The sequence below is a fragment of the Catharus ustulatus genome, chromosome 13 (assembly GCF_009819885.2).
Source record: "Catharus ustulatus isolate bCatUst1 chromosome 13, bCatUst1.pri.v2, whole genome shotgun sequence".
NCBI lineage: Eukaryota > Metazoa > Chordata > Aves > Passeriformes > Turdidae > Catharus > Catharus ustulatus.
This window is the reverse complement of record NC_046233.1, coordinates 21,402,982-21,418,605: the sequence shown is the minus strand read 5'-3', so window position 1 is coordinate 21,418,605 and position 15,624 is coordinate 21,402,982. Positions and strand designations below refer to the sequence as shown.

At 47.0% G+C, this 15,624-nt stretch overlaps 1 protein-coding gene across 12 annotated transcripts in view; it reads right to left on the bottom strand.

The window, feature by feature from the left end:
• IQSEC1 (IQ motif and Sec7 domain ArfGEF 1) overlaps nt 1-15,624 on the bottom strand; it is a 297,552-nt gene that overhangs the window by 69,542 nt on the left and 212,386 nt on the right. The window lies entirely within an intron of this gene.

Here is a 15,624-nt window from a genome sequence, read left to right as displayed (position 1 = left end):
AAAAAGGAGCAGGAAAACCCGTTTTTCCAGCTCTTTGGTGCAGATAACTAACCACATTTGTCAATATGTTAAATGGACGAAGAAATGTGTGTTCCCAGTGTCAGATCTGTGGGGAACACCCAGATTTGCCTTAAATCTCTCCTAGGCATCATTAGCAAAATACCAACAAAGGAAATTTGCACAAGTATGCACAGCAGATCTTTGCTCACAGACGAACAGGACATATTTTGTTTCCTTTTGGAAATGCATAACACCTGAATTTCATAATGAGAGTTATACTTTGGCACAACTGCATACTGACTAAAGATATCAGGGTGCTGAATTTTCATCTTTTAAAATTGTTACTTATTGCAGTCATTATTTTGAGCCTGGACAAAAAGCAAGGGGTCCCTCTTGCCTTAAGGGGACAGCAGAATGGTTTCACTGAGTGGCACACAGACATAGCAGTCTGACCCACCCTCCTTTTACCTCCTCTGAAGGGGTATTTCCACATACCACCAACCACCACTTGCCCTACAAAGTGTGGGGTATTGTACCTATACATAAATCAAAGTATATTTTAAATCACTGCCTTCAAAAGGCAAAAATGGCAAAAGAAAACACATTTCTCACACCCTAAACAGAAATGTTATTTTGCAATAAACTACAGCACTGTAGTGAAAATTCACTGAAGTGAAAATCTGCTTTTAACTTTTGATTGACCTGTCCTGTCAAAGAAAACATTTAATGAATTGTGTCATCAAAATCTTAGACAAAAAGAAAATGAAAATCCATTATGTTAATTAATTACATGGTACAATTAAGGGTAGATATCCTTTCAAATGCAAACAGTTAATTTACAACTAGAACCACCCCAGGTGTCCTAGGAAAAGCTGCTAACCAATCTGGAGATTAGGAATGGGAAGCAATTTGAAATGTGAATTCATTTGCTTTAGCATCACATGTTGTTTCCTCCCCTCACCCACCAGTTTAGGTGCCCATGCTATGAACTCACAGTTTGTATCTGGGCAAATAAAACTACCCTGAGGCAATAAAAGAGACAAAGAATGCATTGCAAATATTTCATGTTATCTGACCAGAGAGATTTCCTCCTTCTCTAGGGTAGAATTTATCCTGGTGGGCTCAAAGCTCTGTTTGCTGAGAGGCCAGGAACGTGAATTACAAGAAACACTTTATTTTATTGATGGGATTGCAGAGGGGTGACTGAGGGCAGAGCATGGCCAGTTCCTGGTACCACCCACCACAGGCAGAGGATGATGGAGAGGAGGGATGCAGTTCCAGCCAGGGCTGTTCTATGGAAAACACAGCGGAAAGCTTCCCATGCTCATGAATCTGGCAGGAGCTGACAGCACAGCTGAAGACGGAACAGGCTGTTTCAGAGAGGGGGAGCCATCCAGAGCCCTCGGGGTTTCTAGTATGAACAACATTTTATGGCCTGTGGACCTGAGCTCCTATCCCAAACCAAAGTTAAACTAAGCTTTAGGTGCAAACTTGGCTATGGGTAAGACAGCATAACAGGGGAAACCAAAGAGGTGACACAACCTAAGACACCTGGTCACCAAAGCCCTTCCCAGATGCTGCAAGTATTTAGTTCTTGAACAACCACGAGGATAAATTTCAGTCTTCTGATTCTCCCCTGTGAATTCTACAGCAGTGTCAGAGAACATCACCCAAATGTGATGCCCAGGGAGCAGGCCCCTGTAATACATTTACAGTCCCAGAGGGCCATAGAGAATATTATATAGTATCAAACCCCCATCACAGTCACCATGAGCATTACTTTGGGCCCGAAGCTCTATCACAAAATGATCACACTGAGCTTTGCAATCCCATTGCAATGAAGGAAACAGTGGAGGACAAGCACTTCCGTGTTTAGTTATCAACTAAAACCCCCACTAATTCTAGGAAGAGAATTCTGGCTTGCTAGAGACATAAGACAAATGAAGATAACTGCAGCTCAACAAGAAGTGTTGGAAAACTGTTCAATTTCCTTGATTGGATCACCAGCTTGGATGTTATGCCATCTTTCGTTTAAATTATGAATTGCAAATTACAGTAATTTCACGAATACAAGCCGCAGCAATTTGACAAAAATTTTGGTGGAAACCTGGAAGTGCAGCTAATACTCGGGGGCGGCTAATATGTGAATAATTTTCTGACATTTACAACCCCAGACGTGCCAGCCAGGGCGCCGAGCCAAGCACCTGCCAGTAAAAGCCGGCATTTCGCGATTGTTACAGTGTTACTCTGTTGCCCTGGCTTCCTGCAGGCAGCACGGGGGGCGGGGAGAGAGGCGGGAGAGCTCTCTTTCCTCCTCTGCCGCAGCCCAGGGGAGAGACGGGGGGTCCCACGCCGCCATTGCCGCGGCCCGGGGGGGGGGGGGGGGGGAGCCCGTGCCACCATTGCCACGGCTCGGGGAGCTGACGGGAGCCCCACGCAGCCATTGCCAAGGCTCGGGGAGGAGGCGGGGTGCTCTGTCCCCGCCCGCCGCGGCAGGAGCAGGCAGGCTCCATCCTGGCCCGCCGCTGCCGCGGCAGGAGCAGGAAAGCTCTGTCCCCGCCTGCCGCCGGCGCCATGGGCACAGGAAAGCTCCGTCCCCGCCCGCTGCCGCTGCTGTAGGAGCAGGGGAAGCTCCGTCCCTGCATGCCACTGCGGGGCAGTGCCGGCCCGGGGTGACCGAGCCCAGTGGCAGCAGTGGCCGGCCCCGAGCCCAGTGGCAGCGGCGGGTGGCGCTGAGCAGCGGCCGGCCCCGAACCCAGTGGCAGCAGCGGCGGCGGCCAGCCCCGAGCCCAGTGGCAGTGGCAGGCGGCCCCGAGCCCAGTGGCAGCGGCAGCCGGCCCCGAGCAGCAGCGCCGGGCTGGGCTACCTGGCCCCGTCGGCAGCCCCGAGCAGGCCGAGCCTGCACAGCCTTAGCTCAGCCAGTAAACCCCGCCCTCCCGCGGTTCTGTTACTAATTGGCAACTTTGTTGCACGCAGGTCCTCGCTGCGAACGACAGAGCGGCTTATATTCGGGTGCGGCTTATTTATGGACAAAAACCGAAATATTTGCCAACACCCAGAGATGCAGCTTATACTCAGTGCGGCTTGTATTCGTGAATTTACTGTAATTGAAATGTGAAGTATTGCTCAATCGGTTTAAAATTTAATCTCAAGAAATTAAGCCATACTTGGTTTACCAAGTATTTTTCTTCCTACCAAAAATACCACCACAATCAGAGAAATTAAGAACTTCTAATCTTGCAACTCTGTATTTGATAGTCTCAACTGACAAAGCAAAATCGTTTGGTTTTTACAGGGAGATGAGCACAAAATGTACTAAAATAATTCCCCAAGCAGTGGAGTGTGTCCAAACTGTATCAGTTGCTTGCTCTATAACCACTCCAGGAACTTCTCTCACACATCACTCCACAGGCTTTTGTTACCCACCACAATGAGTTTCAACAAGTAATTAAAACTGGCAGCAAAGATGCATCTTTATTTACAGTAGTTTCACGAGTACAAGCCGCACCATTTTGACTAAAATTTTGCTCCCACACCGGAAATGTGGCTTATACTCAGGAGCGGCTTGTATTCGTGAATTTACTGTACATGGTTCTATTTCCATACAGCCTAGACAAAGTAACTGTCTGTGCTCAACAGAAATGAGATAATTCATTTTGCTTTCAGCGTGCTTACAAAGCCAGCAGAGCCTGTCCTGAAGTTGTTTAATGATGTTTTCTTACATTCATTTTTTATTAACTATCTACTTACAGCATACTCTAGCTATTGGGGATGATGGTATTGATAGAGGAAGGCATTTGTTGTGGTGTGGGGTTTTTTAGTCATCAAAATAGCTTGCACCAATGGAAAAATACTCAAAACATCCCTTTTTCTACTGTCCCAAAGCCACCCCCATAACCAAGAAGGAATGAACAGCCAAACAGTCCAAGCTGGAGTTATTTCCAATGGTTTCTTTTTGAAATTCCCAGCAAACAAGTACATTTTGAACAATGTGGAAAGATCATCTGATAGACAATCCAAAACTCTGATTTTTTTTCCTCAAATGGATACTGCCAGTGGCACCAATGGAACTGTTCCCAAGAGAGAAGGAGTTTACGGTTCCTGCAATTATCATTCAATGACACAGGGCTGAGAGGTGGGATTTGGGGTTTGGTTAGGTCTGAAGAAAGCACTCACACTGACACACACCAGAGTAGCAGCACAGCTCTCTGTTATGGGAGCAAGTTCCAGTTTAGGATTGTTGAAAGGAAGAGGCACCATTAACAATGAGGAAAGGTGATGCCTCCACGCTGTGACAGAATATTCAGGGCTGGCCTTCATCTACACCTCCCCTAAAATACACCCTTGAGAGCTCTGACAAAAACCTGTCTGTCCACAGACCTGTATTTACCCTCTCTACAATGCAAACAAATATAAGTAGAGTGAAAAAGAGCCCCAAAGATTCAAAATGAAGCATGCTGAATTCAAGCCCTACAGGCACTGACTGCAACAATATTCCATGCAGAATTAAAGATACACTTTAGAGCAGAAATCTGTTGAAAATCCCTGCATATGCTGTCGATGGCATAAAGCTACAGTGGTGATGACACATACACCCTTCAATTATTTCACTTCTAAAAATGAAGGATTAATTATTTTAAACCAAATAAAGCCCAGACACTTCTGCAAACTTTTCAAATAAAAATAACTTCTTGCCTGTGATGAATTTTATCATACTAAGAAAGTCACCATAGAAAAATCTCAGGAATTATTCTTTACTCAGACTGATTCCAAGTGCATGCCAGATTTTCTCCACCCAGAACACAGTTTTCCTTATAAAACTCAGCTCTGTACTAAGAGGGCTCCACATGCCCATGCCCTCACACACTCCAACTCCACAGAAAGCATTACATGAGCTCATCTTCAAGCAGGAGATAGGAACAGCAAAAAAATTCAGGAGGGTTTTTTTTGGAGAAGACATCTTTGCATTTATGTTCCCACAACATGCTGACTCATGTACAGCTGCAGCTGGCAGAACAGCATCTCCCTCGGAGGTGACAGTCCTCTGTGTTTGTGAAGGAAGCAGACAAGATCTGACTTTGCACGAGAGGAGAAGCAGCAGAATTTATAGCTAAAAAGCAGCTAACCAGGCTGTCTGGATGTCTGGTAACCACAGCCAGAGCTCTGAACAGCTCTGCTAGAGGAGAGGAGCTTGGCAAAATCCCAGATGGGGAACAAATGCCTGGAGCAAGTCAGGCTCTGTGAGGGAAGCACCCGGAAACACACTGAATGTTCCAAGTCTGCACCATTCAAAACACAATTTAATCTATTTACCAAAGCCATTAGGACGTTTCTCTCTGGGTGAAAGACAAAGGCACAAAAAGCATCTCCTCTTGGCTCGCTCCTAATGAAGTGTGGTCAGATGTACCCGCATCAAGAGGCCAGACAAAAATGAGCATGAGGCTGAAATTAAGTCTTCCTGGCTGCTCTGGTAAAAGAATTTAAGATATAATTTTTATTTTAAGTATACTCTGTTAGTTGATGCAATACCCATGTTTTGAAAGTTTTTCTTCTCTGCATCATTCTTTTTGGACCCTAGTGGGTTTATTAGAACCAAGCCACCCAGACTCTCTCTGCTGTGCTGTCAATGCAACAGTTATATAAACCTGATCCATTCAATTTGTTGTGCTCAAAGCTCAGCTACTGCAGCCAGTTTGAAAACAACACTAATATTCCATGGGCTCAAACAACAGGCACATCAGCTCCAAGGGTGTAGCCTGCTCAGCAGCTGCCACAGCTCCCACTGCCTGACATGGCAAGGGGGGAAGATGCTGATCTTTACCATTATTGCTCTATTTATGGCTAAAGCACAACATCTATCAGGTATAAACCCAAAAATTGTGTGCAGCTCTTGGGAACCGTTCCTAAAAAGCTGTAAATCTAAAGTCCTGTAAGTAGAAAGCAATCTCAAAAATGAGTGGAAGTTTGCTGGGGGAAATAATCTCTTCATCTAATTCTATTTAAATGGTACAAAATAATACGGTTTTCCCAATAAAAAATAGATAAAGATTATGATTTCCAATAAAAAACTCAACATGGATGTACAATTTTGGTTTGCAGCATGGAAAGGCTGCAGTATAAATAATCCAAGTGACCTTTCAGGTTGAAGCAAGCAACACGGTGCCATAATTCCTCATGCAGGATAAAAACACCACAGAGCTGATAGTAAGCAGAATAACCTGAGAGGTTTGAGACAGCTGCTGGAACAAAGACTCTACTGAAATAGCTCAGTATTTATACCTAGCTCCTATAAGAACATAGGAGATAAAACTTAACCACCTTTGCTTGATGAAAGAGGAAACAATTGCATTTTGAGAGGCATGTCTGTCTCTGCTGCTTTCTGTTCATGTAAACCTGGCACTTTGCATTAAAAACCTGAAGCCAAGCAGACTGGTTATTATTTCACCTGACACTGCGAAAGAGCATTTAGGTCAGTGTGCACAAAGAGCCAGACCTTTCCTGATGCCAATTTTGGGCACTGTTGGACTTTGAAGGGTCTCGTGATGAAGCTGTCATTTTCCCACCAGAGAGAACTGAAGATCTGGTGACACACCATGCATTTTGCTGACATGCTGGTTTAGAAAATTAAAAGTCTATCAGTATTTTCTTTGGGAAATGTTTCTCCCCAAATCTCTCAGATGCGGCTTGCTAGAACTTCCTCCTGCTGGCAAGAGAGCACAGTACAGTCGCTGACACAATGATGAAATGAGGACCTTTCGTTTTCACAGACAGATCTGTGTTGAAATCATCCTGCTGCAGTATGAGGAAAAACACAGCAGCTTTCTCAAAGCCTTCCCTGAACAAAAAGTTTGAACATTTGTAGGGACCTTGCCTTATCCTGAAACAGAGAGAGTATTCTGGTTTTATGAATATACATATGGATAAACAAGATTTTTAGGGCATGAGATCCCAAGACGATCATTATTAGCAGCATTATTCAGCTGTTTTTTTCCAATATGGTTTGTTTCAGATTTGCTCTTGATAAACAGGTGAATAATGAAATAGGTGTGAACCTGCTGAAGGAAAGGAAATTAAATAAAGGCAGAAACTCTGGAAAATGAGACAAAAACCCACAGTAAATGCATTCAGCAATGTCCAACACTTTTAAAGACCTTCACAGTTCCACTGGAACTGCAATGGTTGTTATCAGCCACCAGCTGGGAATCCTGACTGATGAGAGTCAGAACCACTGTACTGTTTAGTTCGTATTTTCCAAACAACAGAAGGAAAACAGTGAATTTCAGAAGATTAATAAACACATCACATTGTAATTATTTTGTTCCTTTTGCATGTAGTAAAAGCTAATGGGTTTTTTTACTGCATATTCTAACTCGGATTTTGTATTCAGTATATTAAGGCACTCGGTAAGGAAATATAAAACCTACATTAATGCCTTATGTGCAGGTCTGTTTTGTTGAAGGATTTATAAATATTAACAAGATAAAATTTACAAATGCAAAAGACACCATTTGCAGCTCTAAATGTTTAATTTGAAGGGAATAGGAATAACATTTTCATCTTCATGCAAGTCATGAGTTATATTAGAAGAATTCTGATGTACAAAGTATTAAAATAGTAGGACAAGCCAGTAGTGATCAGAGGTGATTCCAAGTCTTTCCTGCTCCTCCTTCTAGTCTCAGTTCAATGTATGACTTTTAGGTCCAAAAAATCTGCTTGGTATTGGCAGCAATCTGGAAGTGGAAGCCCAAATGATAATATTAATTTTATTAATTCAACATCTCCTTCCTCCAGGTCAGTGGTCACTCAAAGTCAACATTTTAAATGGTTGAATGGGAAGGTATGCCATAAACTACTAAAATCTAAACTCCCTATGAAGAACACTTCCAGCATGGCAAAGGGATAATTGAAGGCCTTTGCAATCACTTCAAAAACAGCTATTTATTTTACTTATTTCTTCACTCTCACTAGTGTGAGGTGTGGGGATGGTTTTATATCCAAGACTTTATACCCTTGCACTTCTCTGTCACTTAACACAGAAGTTAGGAAATTACAGCATAAAAGAGTCCCCACGGGCTGTGGCACAAAGCAAGCACCACAAAAAGCAAAGCATTCAATATGAAATGGGAAGGAAAGAGAAAATTCTTCTGTGTAATCAACCTGCCATTCTGCCTAGGCCAACTCCTGCATCATCAGCAGTAAATACCTGCTGATTTGACACATCACCCAACTGTCATATCATTCTCTGAAGAGAATTTGTTGATGAAGGTATTTCCAGAACAGTAAATAAACAACAACATCAAAATCTATTTTTCAGGTATAAACACCCAGGCAAAGGGAAGATGAGCTGCATATTGTGCTATTAAACTCTTTAAGTACAATTTACAGCTAATTGCCTTTCACAGTGGGGGAAACTCATCCCTCTCCAACCACTGCCATGCTTGATTTTTTATCCAGCTTCGCAGGCTTTAATTGCCTGCTCAGACTGGGATGGGAGGCTCCAGCAGCACATTCAACAGGGGCAGCTCAGCAGAAATGTGCAGTTTTATTGCTTTGCTCCAGGCCAAGAGTTCCAGGGAGGGAAAGCCTCATGTCTTCTGTCCCTCATTAAATACTAGTGCACCATGGTAATTACAAAATACCACCCCAGAGGCTTTGCAGTCTTTTTCCAGGCCCAAAAGGCAGTTTCGACTTCTTAGTTCACAAACCGAATAACTGAAATATGGTGTTCCAGCAAACATTGTAATTATTAGGGCTGCATTTATGAGGTGATGGATGCCCAGAATCCAGTTGGCTCTTTGGTTCCAGTCATTTCACCACAACACAAAATGCTGTAGTGTGGTCTAGAAACTGCTAGAATTACAGAGTCCTCTTGGCCATGAATTACCCATGGTGCTATGCTTAAATCTTTTAAGAATAAATAACCCTTTATTGATCAAATTGCTTTTAAACCCAGTGCTTTAGTCCCTTGATTTTAAGTGTGTATACGTAATTTTGCAGACAGACATAATATGCTTGGGTTTCTTTATCTCTACAGAATATACTTGCTCTCAAACCCCAAGGGGGAGGGCAGTGAGACAGCAGTGCAGGCTAGGATGCAACAGCAGTTTTAAATTATGGTAAAATTGACTTGAGAGCAGCAGTGAAGCAGTGTCCTTATAACAGCTGAAAAACAGCTGAAAGGTCTTTAATGAATTCCAAAGCAAAAACATTTACTTCTTAATTTTCACTTAAACAGGTGCCCAAAATGGTGCAGTGCACACTGTAAACAGTTTTGTCCTGTGAATGATAACAGAGAGAAATAATTTACAAGATAACCAAGCTCCATAATATATGCTGTACATCACACGCTGCAGAGACTGCTTGGCTATCTTGACAAATGTTCTTATGCTCACATATTCTCCTTTAGCCCATGTGTACAGACACAAACATCTCGCAGCTCTCAACAGCTCTTCACCTGCATCAATTCTCCATAGCCCCTACACCTGTCGTTACCTCCAGGTCGTGTTTATCTTCAGGTCAAGCCTATGATGATAAGTAGCAATTTCTGCAGCACTTTTATATTGTTAATCTGCTTCCATTACCTTCAAAACAAGCTGCAAAAGGACATTTAAAAGCCCTTGCCTCAAATTTATTTACACAGCACGGATATACACTGGAATAGAAACTGAAGAAGGTCTCATCTGGATTTCTGGAAGGAACAATAAAACTGCCCAGTCCCCAGTGTGAGATTAGGCTTTCTTTATGATCCTCTGTCTAGGAGGTACTCCTGTTTTTACAGCCCAGCACAGTGAGGACGAGATGATTTTGGATATGAGTATTGCCACACATCAACCCATTCACAGAAGAGCCAATTTCAGTAAAACTGAAATATCTCCTGTTCTTTGCCCTGACCCTCCCTCCCACCTGCATGAAATAAATTCTGTGGGAGCCAATTCATGATACAGGGGAAGGTCACATCTCTGTTTCGGAAACTTTTCATGGACCTCCTCTCTTCTTTGCACACGTTGACATTTTAAATCTGCTTTAGAGAGGCAAGGGGAGAGCTCAGCTGGTCAGAGTTGGTTACACCAGCGGGGGGTTCAGTCCCCGCATGGGCCATTCTCTTGATTTAAGCATTCGGTGGTCCTTGGGGGTTCCTTCCAGCTCAGAATATTCTGTGATTCTGTGTCAATCTGTGAATCCTGAGCCAGTTTTTTGTGAGGGACAGTGGCCATTTCCTCCCCTGATGCTGCACCAGCTCTGTGAGCTCAGCAGGACAATGCCCGGCCAGGTGGGACAGCTCCAGGTGATCCAGGCTCCTCCACAGGGAAAGCACAACATTTTCTCCACCCAGCAGAGCCTGCACTAATTTCAGGAATCAGGAACAACAATTTGAGCCCTTTCTGCCTTGCTGTCATGACCCAAAGACAGGCTTACAGCCTGGAGGATGCTCTCGGTGTCCAAAGCAAACCTCTGTGGGTCACTCCCAGGGGACACATGGGTGCTTGGGGCTCGCTGTGTTTGACATAGGGGTGTTGGAAAGGACTTTCCAGCGCTGCTGGAATGGACTCCTCCAGCCAGATGGTCCCCCTGAACTTGTTATGCAACAAACAGTTCATTCAGCACAGTCTGAGGATTAGTCTGCTTCAGCTGGACACTTGGAGCTTAATCCTGGCCAAGTAACAGAGTGTGGCAAAGGCACTCCTCAGATTTGTTGATGGGGAGAATCTGCGGCCAGAAGCCAACCAAATATGTAAGCTTTCAGAAAGCAGTATTTCCTCAGACACTCAGAATGTCTATTCTCTATTACCCCTCACAGTAATCACATCAGGCAACTTCCCATCCGGTTGTCACGGAGGGCCAGCTCGCTCCAGGAAAAACATGGAAGGTGGCATTTCAGTCCTATTGCAAATGACAGCGCAGGGTCAGCAGCAGGCCACAGCTGAAGGGAGCCGAGAGGGGAGAATCTCTCAGTGCTGGCACTAAAAAGGGCTCTGCTCAAATTTTACTTGCAGTTTGCTCTGAAGCAAAGCAACAGTTCTGCTTTCAGTGGGTAAGGACGGTGTTGTCTTGGCTGCCTGTCCATGCAGGCACATTTAATTATTGCAGATCCACAAAAGAACCAATTATGTTCCAAATTAAACTCCCTCTCTTGTTCCTGCCCTTTAATGTGCTGACAAATAAAAGCATGACATGATTTATATTCATCATCAGGATGGCTGGGAGAAGTTCAGAGCTTGCAGATGCAACCAGGCCAGGACAAAAACGTTCATGCTCAGGAGGGAATTTTAATTGCAGATATTTTGCACAAGGTAACAAGGGACCTGTGTGCTGAGGTTGCAAGGAAAAAATACTCTGAGGGTTCTCTTCGAATTTACAGTAGTTTCACGAATACAAGCCGCACGGAGTATAAGCCGCACTTCCGGTGCCTCGACAATGTTGCTGTCTTTGTCAATAGATAAGCTGCACCCCGAATATTAGCCGCACTTTCGTTCGTAGCGAGAATCCATGCGCAGCTTTCACAAATTGGCCAATTAGTAACAGGATCGCGGCATAGCGGGGTTTACTGGTTCGAGGCGGGGCCAGGAAGGCTCGGCCCACTCATGGTTGCCGACGGGGCCGGCCGGGTGGTGTTGCCGCCACCGCCGGGCTCGCTGGCCCCCCTCTCCCGTCAGCACCCCCCCGTTGCCGCGTTTCCTCGTCCTGCCGGCGGGCCAGCCGCTGCCGCCGCTGGCAGGCACGCCGGCCGCCCCGCTGCTGCGTTTACTCGCCCGGACGGCGGGCCAGCCGCCGCTGGCAGGCACGCCGGCCGCCCCACTGCTGCGTTTACTCGCCCTGCCGGCGGGCCAGCCGCCGCCGCCGCTGGCAGGCACGCCGGCCGCCCCGCTGCTGCGTTTACTCGCCCTGCCGGCGGGCCAGCCGCCGCCGCCGCTGGCAGGCACGCCGGCCGCCCCGCTGCTGCGTTTACTCGCCCTGCCGGCGGGCCAGCCGCCGCCGCCGCTGGCAGGCACGCCGGCCGCCCCGCTGCTGCGTTTACTTGCCCTGCCGGCGGGCCAGCCGCCGCCGCCGCTGCCAGGCACGCCGGCCGCCCCGCGCCATGTTAGCTCGCCCGGCCGGCAGGGCTGCCGCAGCTGCCAGGCTCTGCCGGCGGGGCAGCCGCCGCCAGGCTCGCCGGCCGCCCCCTCCCGTCTGCACCGCCGCCGCGTTTGCTCGCCCTGGCCGGCACTGCAGGCCCCCGCACCGCCGGGCTCCCCCACGCTGCTGGCCCCGATTCTGCTGGGTTTCCCCCGCTGCCAGGCAGCCACACCCGCCGGGCTTCCTGCTTCTGCCATCCTCCCCTGCACTGCTAGCCCCAGTTCTCCCAGGCTCCCCCGCCCTGCTGGCCCGGGCTCTGCCGCCCCCCCTGCCCCGCCCTGCTGGCCCAGACTCTGCCGCCCGCCCCCCACACTGCTGGCCCCGCCTCTGCCAGGCTTTCCCACCTCAGGCAGGGCCGGCCGGGCTCCAGCTTTGCTTGGGGCTGCCGCGGGCTCTCACTTCCGTGTTGGCAGCTTTTAGAATATTGTTCATGTATTAGCCACCCTCGAATATTAGCCGCACTTCCGGGTTTCCACCAAACTTTTGGTCAAATTGGTGCGGCTTGTATTCGTGAAATTACTGTAAACTAAATTTATAGAATTTTTTAAAAATGATGAACATTAAATTAGGATTACATCACCACCAAGCCAACACCTCATCTCTCTTGGTGATGGTGATCTCAACCACAAAAGTCACTACTCCACCATGTTTTGGCAAATAAAAGGAAGCAGTTGATTGGGGCATTTTATGATGCTGAAAATACAGTTCCTCATACTCTGGCTAAACAGGGTTTTTTTGGGGGAGTGGGGGGTGTTGTTTTTTGGGGGGTTTTGGGGTGTGTTTTTTTTGGGTTTTTTTGGGTTTTTTTTGTTATAAAATGAATAGAAAGAGAGCTTCAGTTATTAGAAAAATGGATTTCAAGTCCTATAAGGATGTTTCTGGAACCTTACTGAGAGGGATCAAACCTGCATTTGTAAAGTCCTGCTTCAGATCTCTATATTGAGAAATAAACATATATTACTCTAACAAAAAATTCCTCCCTCTAAATTTAAAGGTTCATAAATGTGCAGAACTCTGGCAGTCACACAAAACAGGTATTTTTACATAAAGAAACCCTTCTTGATTGTTTTATAGAGAGAGTCTTGGCATGAATCTGTAGCAGAGCTAAAACTGGTCCTGCACTGAAGGGAAACTGCCTGGTGGCTCCTCCACGCTGACAAGACAACTGTGCCATGGGGGCAGGAGGTTGGAGGCTGATTTAAAATTAATTAAAATTAATTCTTTAGCGTGGGAGTCAGTCCTGCAGATGAAGTGAGCTGATGTGCCCCGGTGTAGAACTTCCCCTGGAGGTCTGCTGTCCAGGGCTGGTTCATACAGGGGCTGCTGGGTTTTACAGGAACACCACAGAGCTATTTCAGCCTGGAATACAAAAATGTTCGTCCAGCTTTGGTGGTTTCTTCACACAACTGGGGCCACACAGCATGCCTTTACTCCAGAGCTGCAGTGCTGAGCTGCCCCACATCAGGAGCCATCCCAGCAGTGTGCAGGGACACAAACCTGCTATTTCTGCACGAAAAGACTGTGCCACACAATCCATTATATAAAAGTATCTCAGCTAGCCAGGCCTGACTTCATCCAGGCTCAGCAAGGGTGGGTTGTGGGCTGATGAAGGTCAGACAGAGAAGGGAGCTAGATCCTGCACAGGCATAATTTAGTGTCACAGAAATGCCTTCCAGAGCTGTTCTACCATTCTTCAACTAATAGGGCGGCTATTTAAAGAAAGAAGGCTCTTTGCAGTGATCCAGTCATTTGGAACACGACTGCTGTGTGACCAGCTTTGGTCACGCATTTTTCTATTCTCATTTAGGAAACTGAGACATCTAGTTATTTCTGCACAACTGAAGGGATCAATTAAAATACAGTAATTTCACGACTATAAGGCGCACCCTTTTGACTAAAATTTTGGCCCAAACCAGGAAGTGCGCCTTATAGTCCGGTGCGCCTTATATATGGACAAAGTTTGGAAATTTGCCAACCCGGAAGTGTGAGCTGCAAGCCGCGGGGGGAGCCGGCAGGGCTGCGGCTGCTGGGTGGAGGCGGAGCTGTGGGGCCGCTTCTGCCGGGTACAGGTGGGCCCGGGGCCCTGTGGCTGCTGGGTGCAGGCAAGCCCGGGGGCCTGCGGTGCCGCTTCTGCTGGGTACAGGCGGGCCCGGGGCCCTGTGGCTTCCGGGTGCAGGCGAGCCTGGGGGCCCGCAGCGCCGCTCCTGCCGGGTGTAGGAGGGCCTGCAGTGCCACGGCTGCTGGGTGGAGGTGGGGCCTCGGCCAGCAACCGCATGGGGGGAGCCGGTGGCAGATCTTCGCTGGAAAAAAAAAGAATCACATATGCACATTTAAGAGCTCCATATAAGGGTGGGAGATGTCCACATCTCCTCAGAATGTTACCGGTTTTGTTGATATTCAGACTGCTCACAAAACAGATTGGGAGGTACAAACCAGAAAGTATCATACAGCCAGTGTAAATTCCCCTTCTTCAGAAATGGCAGCTTCTGCATTTCCTGGCAGACTGTGTCTGATGGTTTAAGGACTTCCATGAGCTCATTATTTGACCATTATTTGTAGAGGGACCCACTGCTCTGGACCAACACCCCCCAAAGTCCCTCCTCCTCGCCCAGCTTTTCCCACTGAGGTACCAGAGGTGTGTCCCAGCAGGGAAGGTTCTCTGCACCCGCTGAGCAGACACAAACCTTTGGGCAGCACCTTTCAGCACCCAGCAGCCTGAGGTTTGCCCTTTGCTGTTCAGTTCTTGGTACAAAGCCACAAATCAGGGTTCTATCTTCCTAGGCTTGGAAAGTATGAAGGTTTCTCCCCTCAGATACACCTCCTTGTCTTCTGCTCTGCTTTCAGCTGCCTCAAATTGCATCTCCCACCCTCACATTCAACACTGTTGGGTGAGAAACAATGCGCACTGAGGAAATGTTCTAAACAGAGAGCTCAGAGGAACCCTGACCCACCCACGAGGATGCTGCAGCTGCAGCATCAGCCACTTGTCTCCTTCACGCTGCCCCCTGGGGTTGCTTGAGACCACCCTTGGTACCAACACCAGCCAAGAAACATCCTCAGGGAAGGATCAGCACTGCTGAACTCTATCCTGAAAATCTGAAGTCAGAGAAGTTGTGAAGGAGGTGAAGTAACAACACAAACCTGGGGAGGAGCAAGCATCTTTCAACCCAGGAACTGATGGAAATAAATTTGAGAGCATCTCACTGGGATCTCTATGGAGGCAACTGCAGAGAGAACTGGTCCTACATAGGAGCTACATATTGAAATATGGATTTGCCTCAGTAACCTCATCACTGTCCCCTGCAAAGGGGTTGCCTTTGCCTGCATTTCCTTGTGGAATCCCAATGAATTTTCTTCAGGCGCAATGCTGGAGAGAGCAGACCAACAGCTCCTGGGCCATCTCCTGGGCAGCTGGAGAACTGCGAGCAACTGAGACCATGAAAATGGCATGTGTACAGGAGACCCCTACACCACCATATCTACTATATTCGTACACTTTTAGAAAAAATC